This window comes from Myotis daubentonii, chromosome 5, assembly GCF_963259705.1.
Source record: "Myotis daubentonii chromosome 5, mMyoDau2.1, whole genome shotgun sequence".
NCBI classification, from domain to species: Eukaryota; Metazoa; Chordata; class Mammalia; order Chiroptera; family Vespertilionidae; genus Myotis; species Myotis daubentonii.
In genome coordinates this window covers 75,642,816-75,658,505 of record NC_081844.1, presented here as the reverse complement: position 1 = coordinate 75,658,505, position 15,690 = coordinate 75,642,816, and the positions used below count along the sequence as shown (strand labels likewise).

Genomic DNA, 15,690 nt, shown 5'->3' with positions numbered 1-15,690 from the left:
GACACAGTAAGGATACAAACATAGCCCTTGACTTCACAAAGTGTATAATGTGCTACAAAGGCAATATACACAAGCATAAACTACCAGAAAGTACACGACATAATCAAGTAGAAATGCATGAGGCACAAAAAGACAGTAGGTAATCAAAACAGGGAGAAATCAAATAAATCAGGATTTCCACAGCAAGTAACAGAGCATCGAAGGGCAAAATTACTTAAACAATAAGGGAATTTGTTGTCTCACATAACAAGGAACCCACAGTTAGGGAGGTTCTATTAAATAGGTTTCAGTTCTAGTCTATGCAATTGTCTTGACTCTGTCCTCCTTTACAGAAGGGTATCACCTTCAGGCTAGTAGCCAAGATGAATACAGCAGTTACAGATGTTACAACCAGATAAAACAAGCTGTAGGGAGAAGAGGGACCATCTCTTTCTCTCACTTCCTTCTCAAAAGTAAAAAAAAAAAATCCTTCCCAGAATTCTCTTGCAGACTTCCCTTTTATTTTAGATTGGCCAAAATTTGGTCTCATGCCCATTCCTAAAACAATCACTTCCAAAGGCAATGAGACCTACCATAACCCAGATCAGAATGGATGCTCGTGACTATCATGACCATCACTTCATTTTCTGTTGTTGATGTTGTCTATAGTGCGCAATGGCAGTAATAAGGGTAAGTCCTCCAAGCATAAAGAGTTTGTTCATAGAGTATTTTGCTGCAGAACACAGTTGCTGGCCTAGTGCATCTGTTATGTGAACCATTCTTTCTAGATTTTGTAGAAATCTTCCTCGGTATTCTGTAATACAGCAGAGGCAGCTACAGAAGGAGAAGGCCTAGTTTCATCTGTTACCACACTTGGGTAGAAGGCACACTTCGGTGGGGTCCCTTGTATATATGCATTGATCGTAAGTACATACAAGAAACATCTCTCTGGATTTTGTCAACCTTGGTCCCTAGTAGTGTCATCTTGGCATCAAGAAGCTTCAACTGATTGCCCATATTTGCATGTAGATCATTCATCTTCCTCCCTAATCGCTCTACTATCGAGATAGATTTGTTGTGGATGGCACGTTCCCCATCACTTGATGGGCTGTCAGGTGGTTCATTATTTCTTTTCCTCATTGTTCATGAACACGTAGAGTCATTTCTTCTGTGGTAACTTCTTTAACTATTGGCTCTCAAAAGTCTAAGGACGGAGTCTGGTCATCAGTCTAGGATTCTTCCTCCGTGATCAATACAAGATGTGCATGGTACGATAGGCCTGTTGGTGGGTTAGCAGATGACAGGGATAGTTGTTGGGGACCTGGGGACCATTACGTGGGACTGTTTTTTGTTTTTTTTGTGGGCTCAGCCATTCTGCATCTTTAAAGATGATTCGGGGTTTTTTTAGTCATCTGCTATTTACCAAGTTGGTGACCTGCTGCATGGTCTTTTGTTTGCCTTCAATGATACAGCTACTATATCCAGTGTAATGCCACATGAGTTAAGAAGTGAGGAAATTCAGAGTTGAGAAATGAGGAATTAAAAGTAGCTCCAATAAATAAAGCAGAAGTTTCTAAGATAGAACTGTTGGTGGATTGATTGACACCAATTTTTTTAAAGAGGATGCAAAGAAATATTTATGGGAAACATTCTTGTTTCAATCCTCAGATTGATCAAGCAAGGTAAAGGGAAAATGTAGTGCTATAAGTCATCTGCAAACCATGCAGTAAAAAGACAGCAGGGGTGCCCTGGCTGGTTTGGTACATTGGTTAGAGCAGTGGTTCTCAACCTTCTGGCCCTTTAAATACAGTTCCTCATGTTGTGACCCAACCATAAAACTATTTTCGTTGCTACTTCATAACTGTAATGTTGCTACTGTTATGAATCATAATGTAAATATCTGATAGGCAGGATGGTCTTAGGCGACCCCTGTGAAAGAGTTGTTCGACCACCAAAGGGGTCGCGACTCACAGGTTGAGAACTGCTGGGTTAGAGCATTGGTCCGTGGACCGAGGAGGCATGGGTTTGATTCCTGGTCAAGGGCACGTGGCTTGGTTGCAGGTTCCATCCCCAGCCCCAGTCAGGGCTGGTGCAGGAGGCAACCAATCCATGTGTCTCTCTCATGTCGATGTTTCTCTCTCTCTCTCTCTCTCTCTCTCTCTCTCTCTCTCTCTCTCTCTCCTGCCTCCCTCCCTCCCACTCTCTCTAAAGATCAATGGAAAAAAATATCGAGTGAGGATTAAATATATATATATATGGCAGGGGCTTGGCCTCTTTAACCCTTTTCACTAAACAGAGAAGCCTTAAATGGGACCAACACCCAACATATTATTTCAAGGAGGACAGGTCTTTGGAAGATGGCATCATTTGGACTGGTGGAAGAAATAAAAAAGAAAAACACAGAGGCAAAGGAAGAGATGAACCTAATTGGATAAGAAAGTGAAACTGTGATCATAAACACACTGTTAGAAGCAAAGAATTCTCTTAAACTGGACTGTTGTCATTCTCATACAAAAGTTAACTTACTATTTAACAGTCAGTAAATGGTAAGAATGTAGGATGAGGAATTCTCTTTTTAAGGAGAGGATTTAAGTTATCAGCAGGGATATTCAGACTCACCACTCCTTGTCAACAGTCATCCACTTAGCTCTCTCTGGGTCGAAAACATTTCATATTATGTATAGAGATGACTGCAGACTCACTGTCAGTAGTTGCTCCTTGAAGGTTTCTTCTCACTTGGGTTGAGGTTTCACTCAAATATGCACACACTCACAACAGGACCTTATCTGCAAATGAAAGCGAACAATTAGGAGGCAAAATGTTGCAGGGATGCCCAGCCAGCGTGGCTCAGTAGTTGAGTGTGGACCTATGAACCAAGCATGTATTTTGCCTTGAGGATACAACCTAGAACAGCGGTTCTCAACCTGTGGGTTGCGACCCCTTTGAGGGTCGAACCACCCTTTCACTATGCTTTAATTATGTTCAATTTGTAACAATGAAATTGGGGGTCACCACAACATGAGAAACTGTATTAAAGGGTCGTGGCATTAGGAAGGTTGAGAACCACTGACCTAGAACAAGGATAACCACATTGGCTTTGGTGTCAGAGGACCCTAGGTTTGAGCTCTATTTCTACATACAATTAGCTGTGTGACCTCAGGCCAGTTTTTAATCTCTCGAAAATATATTTCTTCATTTACAAGCCTCCAAATAAACATATAACCACTTAACACAATCAACAAACAGGCCTAAAATCTAGTATGTCCAAGCTGAATTGATAATCCCAACTATTTAAATAATGGTAGCTTGAAATTTCAAGGTTCCATATTATGAGGAATATTAGTATTTCATTAAAAGAAAAATGAAGACAAAATGGTGGGGATGCTTCACATCACTCCTGGCAAGGCTGTTGCCTTCTTGATCAATAAACCTCACTCCAAATTCAGATGTTTCAAAAGTCAGGCACAAAAACTTTGGACTGGTAATAGAAACCCAAACAAACTCACTAATAAGAGCAATGAAAACATGTCCACACAAAGAAAATTGGCTAGAGGCAGTACATGATAGCAATTAGGAAAGGAGGCTCAGGAGCCAAGCTGTCAAAGTTTAAATTCTGGTTCTGTGTTGACTGTAGTCATTACTCACCATGCCTCACTTTCCTAAACTGTAAAATGGAAATAATTCATAAGGCTATTGTAAGGTTTAAAATAGGTTAATACATGTAAAAGGCCTACAACATGGTCTGACACAAAACAAGCCTGTAGAAGTATGGCTATGGCACCTTGGATGGTGTGGTTCAGTGGTTGGAGCATCAGCCCGCTCACCAAGGAGTCTTAGGTTCCATTACTTGTCAAGGGCACATAAATGTGTTGCAGGTTTGGTCCCTGCCCCAGTGGGGGCATATGCAGGAGGGTCAATCAATCTATGTGCCCATCTCACATCAATATTTCTCTCTCTCCCTAGCCACCGTCCACTCTCTCTAAAAATTAATGGGGGAAAAATATCCTCAGGTGAGGATTAACAAAACAAATAAAAGTAGTATGGCTGTCTAAAGGGGAATTGGGTTTAACATATGATGCAACATTATAATAATTTTCTTAATAATATTCAGAGAACATTTTTAAATACATACACACACCCACAGCACCCACAGTACAACGTAGTGTTTAATAGTTGGATTTTGTTTATAGTCAATTTTAGGCTATTTCATTCTTTCTGATTCTGAGTGCCATGGAGAATTGCAGGCAAGACATTTTACCTTCCTGAGATTTGGATTCTTTCAACAAAGATAAATGAAGACAATGCTACTTATCTCACAGGATTATTGTGAGAATGTAATAAGATGTATGAATTGTTTATTTAGTACAATGCTTGGCACATGGTAACTAAAAACTAATACTATATTATTACACTACTAGTGAAACAAGTACATTATAACTAGAGTGACCATTGGTCCTTATTTGCTTGTGATAGTCCCAGTTTATGCACGTTTTCACAATGTAATTACTAATCACAGCCATTTCCCTTTCTATGTCAATATGTCCCAGTTTAGATGATAAATTATATGGTCACCCTAATTTATAACTGAAATACTTTTAAGATTTTCCCTTTAGTTAGCTCTTCATCCTCTTAAATGGTCTCTTATTCCCATTTTAGTGACTTACCTCTTTGCTCTCCCAACTCACCATCCCCATTTTATACACACACACACACACACACACACACACACACACACACACACACCTCTCCTTATCTCCTTATCTAAGTGCTTAGTGACCTGGATGCTTCAATTTCAAGTTCCTCTGTGGTCCCATACTCCTCAGCAATGTCAGGTTTCCCAAATATATTCTTTCTCAAATTCCTATCTGTGCCACTAATCCAGTGATGGTGAACCGATGACACGCGTGTCAGAGGTGACACGTGAACTCATTTTTTTGGTTGATTTTTCTTTGTTAAATGGCATTTAAATATATAAAATAAATATCAAAAATATAAGTCTGAGTTTTACTATGGTTGCAAATATCAAAAAATTTCTATATGTGACATGGCACCAGAGTTAAGTTAGGGTTTTTCAAAATGCTGACACGCCGAGCTCAAAAGGTTCACCATCACTGCTCTAGTCTATATTCCAGAATAAAACCTAGTGACCTAAAAATACCAGCACCACCACCACCAATAGATTAAAAATTAAGTTCTCTTTAGGGATATCTATATTTTAACAGGTAACCCCTAGAAAGACAATGCCTTAACTCAAAGTAGAGAGTCCCTAATAACATGATTGTCAAACACAGTGACAGCTGATTAGGAAAGATCACTCCTCAAATCAAACAATTTAGGTTAGTTTCTACTAAACGAATATATCAGAACAGCCTTGACTCCTTCCTTTTTATTGGTTCCCAATAATCCAGTCAAAACAAAACACAGATTTTTATCTCTTTAGCTTGCTGAACCCCTAGTACCTAAGTGCCTGACACATAGCTAATGCTCAGTACTTATTGAATGGAATGTTTTTATTTAATCCTACAAAAGAAAACATGTGATGACTAAAAGATACAACATATCTTCCCTTTGAGGCAAAATAAATCACAGTTCCCAACTGACCAGTAATCTGTCCTCTTTGTCTTGTATTAATGTTCTATATTGTATCAAATAAGACTGTTGCATTTTGTTATTTTTAAAATATATTTTTATTAATTTCAGAGAGGAGCCCTGACCAGGAATCGAACTGTGACCTCCCGGCTCATATGTCGATGCTCAATCACTGAGCCACTTCGGCCAGGCAAGATTGTCCCACTTTAGTTTGATTCAGATTTGATATAGTCTGTGATATACCCAGTAGTGGCTAATTTAATCCAGCCTATATGAAAAAGATAATGTTTCATGGTCTTTGGAATATTAACCCAAATAGTGGGTACTTAATTGAGTCTCTGAACCCTTGTATGTAGTGGCCCTCTTGAACTGACAATATCATTAACATGCAATTTCTTCTTCCAGCTGTGCATTGTCATTCAACACAAGAGTGATTCAGTGTGGTATTATTTCTGGTTAAAAAAAAAAATCATGGAAAAAATATCCTCAAATGAGGATTAAAAAAACACACCACAATGCCAGGGCACCAAATTGATAACTAGAAGAGATGAGGAACTCTCCTGGGAGCAAAGCAAGAAATACTAAATAAATTTCTGGCAAGACTCCTTGCATAATCAGTCAATCAATTAATCTGAGATTTAAAATTTGTAAGTGAAATTGTGCAGTGGGTTGTGCAGTACAGGTGTTGCCATGTTTATTAGAATTTAAAAAGTCAGACCATTTCTGACAAGAAAACATACCCAATTAGGCTAGTGTGACAATGAGGACTAAAATGTTTTATAGCAATATTTTCCATTAAGGTGAATAAGCAAAACACACAGCGTCAAGAGTTTTGGCAATATATTCTTTAAAAGTATACACAACAGCCCTAGCCGGCTTGGCTCAGTGGATAGAGCATCAGCCTACGGACTGAAGGGTTCCAGGTTTGATTCTGGCCAAGGGCACATGCCTGCGTTACGGGCTCAATCCCCAGTAGGAGGTGTGCAGGAGGCAGCCAATCAATAATTCTCTCTCATCATTGATGTTTCTATCTCTCTCTCCTTCTCCCTTACGCTCTGAAATCAATAAATATATATATTTTTAGAAATGTACATACAACATATAATACTCCAGAAATTACATTTTATGCAACTTTTTAAAACTAAGATGAAAAATTTTAGGTGTCAGTTCTAACATACCTAAGGAAGTACAAAGTTCCTCAAAAATATTTTTGATGCACAAAAATGTTTAAAGATTACATTAACTTGCTGACACAAAATAGCAGTGCTCTAGAACTAATTAGAATAGCAACAAAGTATCATCAACTCTTTAAAAAGAATCAATTTGGAGTAGCTGGAGGAAAAAAATAGAGACCAACCTTTCGATTTCAGTGCAAAAAAAAAAAAATGCTTGTATCAACACCTAATTCCTTGCTCCAAGTAGTCAACAGGTATCTCTAAAGCAGAGTTAAATTTCCAGGTCAACCTAACACTGTCTTGCAAACAGCAGTTGCCAACTGAACCTAGAAATCCCCAACTTACTCTCAAAAACTTTCTAGTGAAGAATCCAAGTTACAGTATTTGAAAGCTTTTTAGCATAAGGCTGTTTTTTGTTTTTTTAAAACTCACTTGAGGATATATTTTCATTGATTTTTAGAGAGAGGAGGGGAAGGGGAAGAGAGAGAGAGAAATATCGTTTGGCTGACTCCCATACACAGCCTGAATGGGGATCAAACCCGTAACCTCGGTATGCGTCCTGACTGGGAATTGAACCTGCAATCTTTTGGTGTAGGGGAGGACACTCCAACCAGCTGAGCCACCCAGCCAGGGCAGCATAAGGCTTTTTGATAAGATGCTTACCATACTGAAGCTACGCAACAGTCTGACATGAAATATGGGAGGTGTAAATATTTTCTGATAAAAAAGCACACTAACTTGTAGTAGTGTCAAAAGTTTATGAGGAAATAAAATTTTTAGAAAACTTAATATCAAAAAAGCATACATCTTTTCATTCTACATTGTAAGGAGAAAGCTATAATTACTAGCTCATACATTCTTTTTAAAGATTACTTCAGTTTCTCCTATGTTGACAAAATAACAAACTGAGGTAGCATATTTGAATTAAATAAGAATAATTTAATTAATTAAATTATTAATTAATTCAATTCTATAAAAACCCAGCAATTAGGGGAAATAGTAAGATGATTTTACAATTATAGTGAAACCTCTTTTCTCGAACTAAATTCGCTCTGGAAGGCTGTTGGAAAACCAAATCTTTTTTTCCATTAGAAATGTTAATTGATGATTTCCTGTTTTAATATTTTTATATATAGTACATATCTACTATACTATCTAATCTATAAACACTAGGACATGAAATGTAAATGAAAATTTAACAAAAAGGAAAGGAAATACAATGAAGTGAAAATTTAACAATAATTATAAGCAGCAACAAAAGCAAAAAGAAAACACAACCCCACAAAAATATTCACAGCACAATATCCTGAGATTTTAACAGTGGTAAACTGACTCATATTCATGCATCCTCTCCTTTGTTTGTCATTTGAGAGATGTGTGACAGGTAGCAGCAGCATGAAAGGGATGTAAGGTTGAGAAGCAAATTGTTTGAGATGAGAGAGGTTTGAGAAACAAGGTTCCACTGTACATCCTTTGGCAATATTTCACCTATTCAACCCAAAGCGAAACACTCTGTTAAAGAAGTTTCTACAAACATTAGTTTGTATTTAGTTCCAATTGAAACTATTAGAACTGACATGCTGCTTTATGAAAATAACAGAAGAGTAATAGAATATAACAGAATTGTAAAACAGTAGAAAATATTAGAACTGGCATGCTGCTTTGTGATGACAGAAAAGTAATTGCTCACATTAAAAGAAAATAAAAATTTCTGAACAAATCAAATCTAACTTGGGTTTTAATCTTACCACCTTCAAAATATACTGCATATAAAGCTAATAAACAGAAGGCTTCTGGTGAATATTAGAGATGTTAGATTAGTCAAGAGGCATTTGGCATTCATTCTTTCCCACCACTCCCTATACATGCCTTCCTGTACTTCAGGGGCAGGAAAGCTAAAACAAAACAAAATTTTTTTAAGAAACTACATTTCCCCGATTTTTCCTTATAGTTAACATTTGGAATGTAAAGCAGGTTCTGCCAGTAAAAAGGCCTCCTATGAGATCTGGAAAGCAAAAGCTGGAAGCTCCCTCAGCCCAGCCTATGCCCTCTCACAATCCCGGACCCCTCGGGTAGGGCCAGCAATCAGGGCCTATCGGGGCTCCCCCCCCCCCCCGGCTGCCGGCATCTGGCCCTGCCCCCACTGCTGCCAGTGCTTGCCATCTGTGCAGCACTGCCCCTCTCCCCCACCACCAGTTGCCTCCTCTGCGGGCGATAGGCGTGGGGTGTGATCACTTGGTTGGCCTGGGCCTCCCTCTGTGGGGCAATCGCTGGCCGGCCCCACACACCCGCCACAGCGTCACTGGCCGGTGGTCTGGGCGATTGATCATGGGGTCCCCAGATAGATCGCAGTGCAGAGGAAGCCGCCAGCCAGGTAGCCTGGGCCTCCCTCTTTGGGACATCGATCGCGGAGCCCTCCCCATCGATTGCCCTGCAGAGGATAGCCTGGGCCTCCCTCTGCGATTGTGGGGCAATGGCAGCCCCCCCCCCCCCCCACCTCCCCCGGCCCCGACCAATCACATCGCACCAGCCTTGGCTGGCCTGACGCCAGTGCATATCATAGCGGTCATCCAGATGGCCATTCTGCTGTTTGGTTGTTCAGTCGATTTGCATGTTATGTCTTTATTATTATAGATTATTAGATCAACATAAAATAGTACTATTCCTAACACTAAATTACCTTGCTCTTTTTGGCTTAATAAATTTATGTCAGTAATATACAAAACTATGGCTATGGTCATTTAAAAAATTATTTTTAACTCTGATTATAAAAGAAATGCTTGTGAAAAGTATGGAAAAACTTTAAAATGTTTTTAAAATTTGATACTCACCATCCCCCATTACTCCATACACTGAATAACGACTGTGTACGTACTACTTTGTACCCTACTTTAACACTCCAACAATCTTTTCCCTGGAAACATTCCATAACAAATTATTAATGGGTGGTACATAATGAAGCACCTAATTTAACCATTACTCTTCACTAAAAAATTAAGTAATTTTCTATTGTTCTTTAATACAAACAATCCTCACTGAATGTTTTTTGGGTAGAAAACTTTTTAAGAACAAAACATGGTGTATTCACACAAATATTTAGTTATAAAAAGGCATAAGAGTACTAATACGTACCATGACCCTGAAAAACATGCTAAGTGAAAAAGGCTAGTTATATAAGGGCACTTATTTCCTGTACTGCTGATGGCAATGTAAAATGGTATAGGAGCCACTATGAAAGGCAGTATAGCAGTTCTACCGATAGGTATACTAGAGGCCCAGTGCACGAAATTTGTGCGGGGGGGGGGGGGGGTGTTTGGCCCCTCAGCCCAGCCTGCACCCTCTCCAGTCTGGGACATCCCTCTCACAATCCAGGACTGCTGGCTCCCAACTGCTCGCCTGCCTTCCTGCCTGATTGCCCCTAACTGCTCCTGCCTGCCAGCCTGATCACCACCTAACCACACCCCTGCCGGCCTGCTCGACGCCTAACTGCTCCCCTACCAGCCTGGTCACCCCCAATTGCCCTACTCTGCTGGCCTGGTCGCCCCTAACTGACCTCCCCTGCTGGCCTGGTTGCCCCCAACTGCCCTACCCTGCTGGCCTGGTTGACTCTGACCTTCCCTGCTGGCCTGATCGCCCACAACTGCCCTCCCCTGCCGGCCATCTTGTGGCTGTGGGCGTCACCATCTTTGAGGGCGTGACAGTCAATTAGCATATCCCCTCCTTATTGGCTGTGGGCACTGCCATCTTTGCAACTTGCTGCTCAGTCATTTGGTCGTCCCTCACTAACCTCCCCTTGCCAGCCTGGTCACCCCATGCAGCCTGTTCGGTCGTCCATTCGGTTGTGATGGTTGCTTAGGCTGATGATAGATAGATAGATAGATAGATAGATAGATAGATAGATAGATAGATAATATCAATTAACTGATGAATGGGCAAAAATGTGGTATATTCATTTAACTGAATAACATTCAGCCACAACAGAGAATGAAGTGCTAATACATGCTACAGCAAAGATGAACCTAGAAACATTATGCTAAGTGAAAAATGCCACTCACAAAAGGCCACATATTATATGACCCCATTTATATAAAATGTCCAAAAGAGGTAAACTCAGACAGAAAGAGGCTGGGGGTGGAGGATGTGGAATGACTGCAAATTTATTTTGGGGGTGATGAAAATATTCTAAAATTAGATAATGGCAATTGTTGCACAACTGACTTATGTACAGTAGAACCTGTTTTCGAACTTAATTTGTCCAGAAGGCTGTTGGAGAAGCAATCCATTCGAAAACCAAGGCATTTCCCCCCATTAGAAACAATGCAAATTTAATTCATTCCAGACCCCCAAATGATTCCATTTTAACCTTTCTTATATGCAATACATGTCTAATGTACTGTTTAATAAACAAACAGTTATTTTCTTAAATTTATCGAACTACCCCCTAATAGCCTTAAACCACTTTCAGCACTAGTTCCAGGGGTGTCTTTCAGGAAGTCAGTATGCAGCATTTTCCGCTTTTCCACATATCCTGAGATAAACTGACTAGCATCCTCTCCTTTGTTTGTGGCCTGGGAGACGTTCAAGAAGCAAGGTTCCATTGTACTTTAAAAAGGTGAATTATGATATGTGAATTCCAATTCTGACACCAATTCCAATGTGTGGGACACACCAAGCCATTCTCTGACACCTGCTGGGTGTCCTACAATTCATCTCAATTCTATCCACTTAAAGATCCCACAGGTTAAGGGCTCAGTCCTACAAGTCTACCTCACTTTCCCCTTCCGAAGTCAATCATAAATGCAGGTTGTCACCTGTGCTTCTTGAGTTCCCATTAGCCCCTCTTCTCAGATTGCATTACTTTGCTAGAGCAGGTAAGAAAACTCTAAGAAACATTTTACTTACCAGATTACCAGTTTATTACAAAATGACATAACTCAGGGACAGCTAAATAGAAGAAATGCATAGGACAAGAAATGGGGAAAGAGACATGGAGCTTCCATACTTTCCCAGCATTTCCATGAATTCACCATCCCGGAAGCTCTCCAACCCTGTCCTTTTGGGTCTTTGCAGAGGCTTAATTACAAAGACATGGTTGATTAAAGCAGCGGTTGCCAACCGGTGGCCCGTGAGGTCCGAAAGGTTGGCGACCGCTAGATTAAAGCACTGATCATTGGCAAGTCAATTCCAGCCCTTCTCCCCTCTAAAGGTCAGAGGGGTGAGAATCAAAGTAGCAATCCTCTTTCATCTAAACAGGTTGGTTCCAGAGCAACCAACCCCCATCCACGGGTGCTTCCCAAATATTGCCTCATTAACTTAACAAAAACATAAAACTTAAAAATACTCTCTCATCACTCAGGAAATTCCAATGGTTTTAAGGACCACTGTGCCAGAAACAGGGATGAAGACCAAATAGTATTTCTTATTATAAGTCACAACATCACATGAATTACCTCAATAAAGCTGTCATTACAAAAGAAAATAACCTCCTCCCTCAAAAAAAGCGGGAAGGAAATTCATTATTTCCTCAGGGTACAGGTATTCTTCTCAAGGCAAAAACACTACTCACTACTCTTCAAACTGCTTTTCAAAAGGGTTCTACAGATTTATACTCCCTCCAGCCATTTATTTAGTACCATGGTACTCAGGTGAATTAGCACCATTTATTAAATCTTAAATCCGATAAGAGAAACTTATTATTATTAAATTGAACACTCCCCCGCCCCCGTATTTTTGTCATATTTTTCTTTTGCAAAGCCTTTAAAACAGACATATTTATACATACAATTGTTATACTTCATACAAGTGCTCAATTTCTTAGGAAACACAGAAATTATTTGCTACCATTCTGGTCAGCAATAATTAACTTATCCTAACTCAGTTCTACTTCAGCTTTTAAACTTTCCTTGAAGTCAAATACTTTATTAAACAGTCACAGGAACCACTCTCTTCAGACAAGCAGAGTGAAGAACACTATAAATATGAGTACAACTGGGTTACATACATTTCCAGTTTCCCGACTGCAAATCACTTTCAAGTGAAATGTCCACGTGAGTCCTGAGAGACTTTAAGACAACATGGAGTAGAAAGAAAATGAGACATTTATTAACACTTTCTACAAACCAAGTGGTTAGTGTGCACCTCACTTATTCCTAACAAGCCTGCTACCCTCACTTAATGGAAAAAGAAAAAAAAATCACCAAGATTAAGAGCTTGCCATGCAGCAAATATGTGGCCAACTGAGGTATGCCTGATTCCAAGTCCATATTCTTTCTGCCCCTTCCCAAGCTCACTGACTCTAAAAAAAATCAAAATACTCTGAATACTAGTTCTTCCACTTACTGTGTAACTAACTAGTTTCTAAGTTACTTTAGTGTGTATGTACCATTTACAAAAACAAGACCATTACTCACAAAGTAAATAAAAATGGGAAGCTAAATATTCACTGCGAAATAAAATTTTTTAAATAGCAATTTTTAAAACAGCAAAATGTATAAAACAATTCTAAATACTTTTCTTGATTTTATATCAAAACTCACTTTACCTTCCAACAAGCAGAGGCATGTGCATATCCTTTTACAAACACATGAGAAATCACTAGGTGAGAAACATTTTTTTAGGGACTGTCAGTCTCCATTTTAGACAACAACAGCATCATTTCTCAGGCCACATCAACTACACTAGTGGCCTGGTGCACAAATTAGTGCACATTGAAAGGAAATTAATTAGCAGAAATATTTTAATATCTCTAGTCACCCTTTCTCTATAATAGAAGTGGCAACCAAATTCACAATAGACAATGACAGATCAAAACACATGCAATTGGAGCCAACGAGAGCATTATATGTATCGCACATGTGCAAGTCAACTTAGCCTTTTATAGATATAGAATAAATTTGCTTAATTAGACCTGCTTTCTGATTTAGCTAAACTTTTTCCAGCCCAGTGAAGCACCCCAACTTCTCTTTCAGGTAATTGTCAGCAACACAGCAGTAAATATCAACACGAAGCACATTGTTATTGTAGATCACGCAGGGAGAACGAAGGGTGAAATATTTAACTGTAACAGTGTTTAACTATATTTTGCACAGTGAGAAAACCTCAAGTCATTTTCAAGATCCGCCATTTCTTACTTCTTTTCAGTCGGGTCAAGTTTCTAAGCTTCCTAAATCTCCATTTTCCAGCTAACGAAAATAAAATAGGATTCCACCAAGTCTCCTACCTACCTACTCCAGGACTTCTGAGAGGATCAAATGAGATGAGGCACGGGAAAACGCTTCACAAAGCAAGCCGTGTTCCTGGACTGAAGAAACTGCTAGGAGGCTAGTCGCCAGGGAGAGGAAGCCAGGCGTTGTTACGTGACATCATTACCCGGACGGACATTTAGCATATTAGCCTTTTATATATATAAGAAGATTGCTTTTTATTCTTCTTTACCACATAAGAAATGTCTTCAGCTATATATGCACCAGCTGGGAAGTAGCAATGAGGGGTAAGAGAAATGGCTACTTTAGCTACTTAAGAGATAAATACTTGAGAGGCTTGTAAGCAAACAGTCATACAACTCAGCAAAACACAAGGTCAAGAACAATAAAAACAAAGCGAGAAATCAGCAGTCTACTCTACTCGAAGTATTGGATACCACTGTGGTAAAAGAAGCTATTTAAATTACACAACCCTTGCCCTAGCCCAGTGGTCAGCAAACTGCGGCTCAGCAAACCACAGCTCGCGAGCCTCATGCAGCTCTTTGGCCCCTTGAGTGTGGCTCTTCCACAAAATACAGACTTCTGCACATGGGCCACGAAGTTTCAATCGCACTGTGCGTGCACGCCCACACATGGTATTTTGTGGAAGAGCCACACTCAAGGGGCCAAAGAGCCACGGTTTGCTGACCACGGCCCTAGCCGGGTTGGCTCGGTGGATAGAGCATCAGCCCACGAACTAAAAGATCCCAGGTTCAATTCAAGTCAAGTGCAGGTACCTTAGTTGCAGGTTAGATCCCTTGCCCAGGTTGGGGCACCAAAGGCAGTCTCTCAGAGCAATGGTTCTCTCTCTGTCTCTCCCAGTCCCTTCCACTCTCTCTAAGAATCAATGGAAAAATATCCTCAGGTGAGGATTAACAAAAAATAAAATTAAATAAACTAACTCATTAATTACACAACCCTTAAAGGACCCTTGATTAGCTTTAAAAACTGCTACTTTAGCCGAAACCGGTTTGGCTCAGTGGATAGAGCGTCGGCCTGCGGACTGAAGGGTCCCGGGTTCGATTCCGGTCGGGGGCATGTACTTGGATTGCAGGTACAATCCCCAGTAGGAGATGTGCAGGAGGCAGCTGATTGATGTTTCTCTCTCATCAATGTTTCTGACTCTCTATCTCTCTCCCTTCCTCTCTGCAAAAAATCAATAAAATATATTGAAAAAAAAAAAACCCTGCTACTTTAATGCCCGAACAACTACTTGACAAGATTGGGACTGATTTCCAAAAAATGCCTATATATATCTTTGTAATTCTTCCTCAAGAATTTTCACATTCATGAAACAAATATCAACTCTAACATTAATACAAGAATTCTTATGCTAAAATTTTCTTTTTCTAAGAACACCTTCACTCCTCATTCTGACATATAAAAAGGGTAGCAGTATCTAATAAAAGTGTCATAATTTGAGATGAAGGCCTTCAATAAAACACATTTTTCTTTTAAAATTATTTTAATATTAAGGCATCAGTAGGACGTGGGGCAGACCAAAAAAATGCAAACTTATCTACAGCCCCATATTTTACCCTGGAGCTATTATTAAGATTATTCTACTGTACATAGAACCATGCACTGTTTTCCTTAGCTGGTCTACTACAATCAGGCTATTGTGCAATGGTAAGAAGGCTCGTAAGAAAAAATTACTGCTGAAGTAATTCTTGTGTCGAGGTGACTTACCACATTCTACTCTCCAT

At 39.7% G+C, this 15,690-nt stretch overlaps 1 protein-coding gene across 4 annotated transcripts in view; it reads right to left on the bottom strand.

The window, feature by feature from the left end:
- Window positions 1-15,690, bottom strand: part of CDC42SE2 (CDC42 small effector 2) — a 90,033-nt gene that overhangs the window by 50,980 nt on the left and 23,363 nt on the right. For 2 of the 4 annotated variants that reach the window (XM_059698283.1, XM_059698282.1), the window contains exon 2: window positions 2,682-2,765. The exons of 1 other annotated variant lie outside the window; for it this stretch is intronic. The gene's annotated coding sequence lies outside the window, so the exon portion shown is untranslated. Of the gene's footprint in view, window positions 1-2,598; window positions 2,766-15,690 lie in introns of all 4 variants that reach the window. One more of the 4 variants, XM_059698281.1, reaches the window with a different exon arrangement.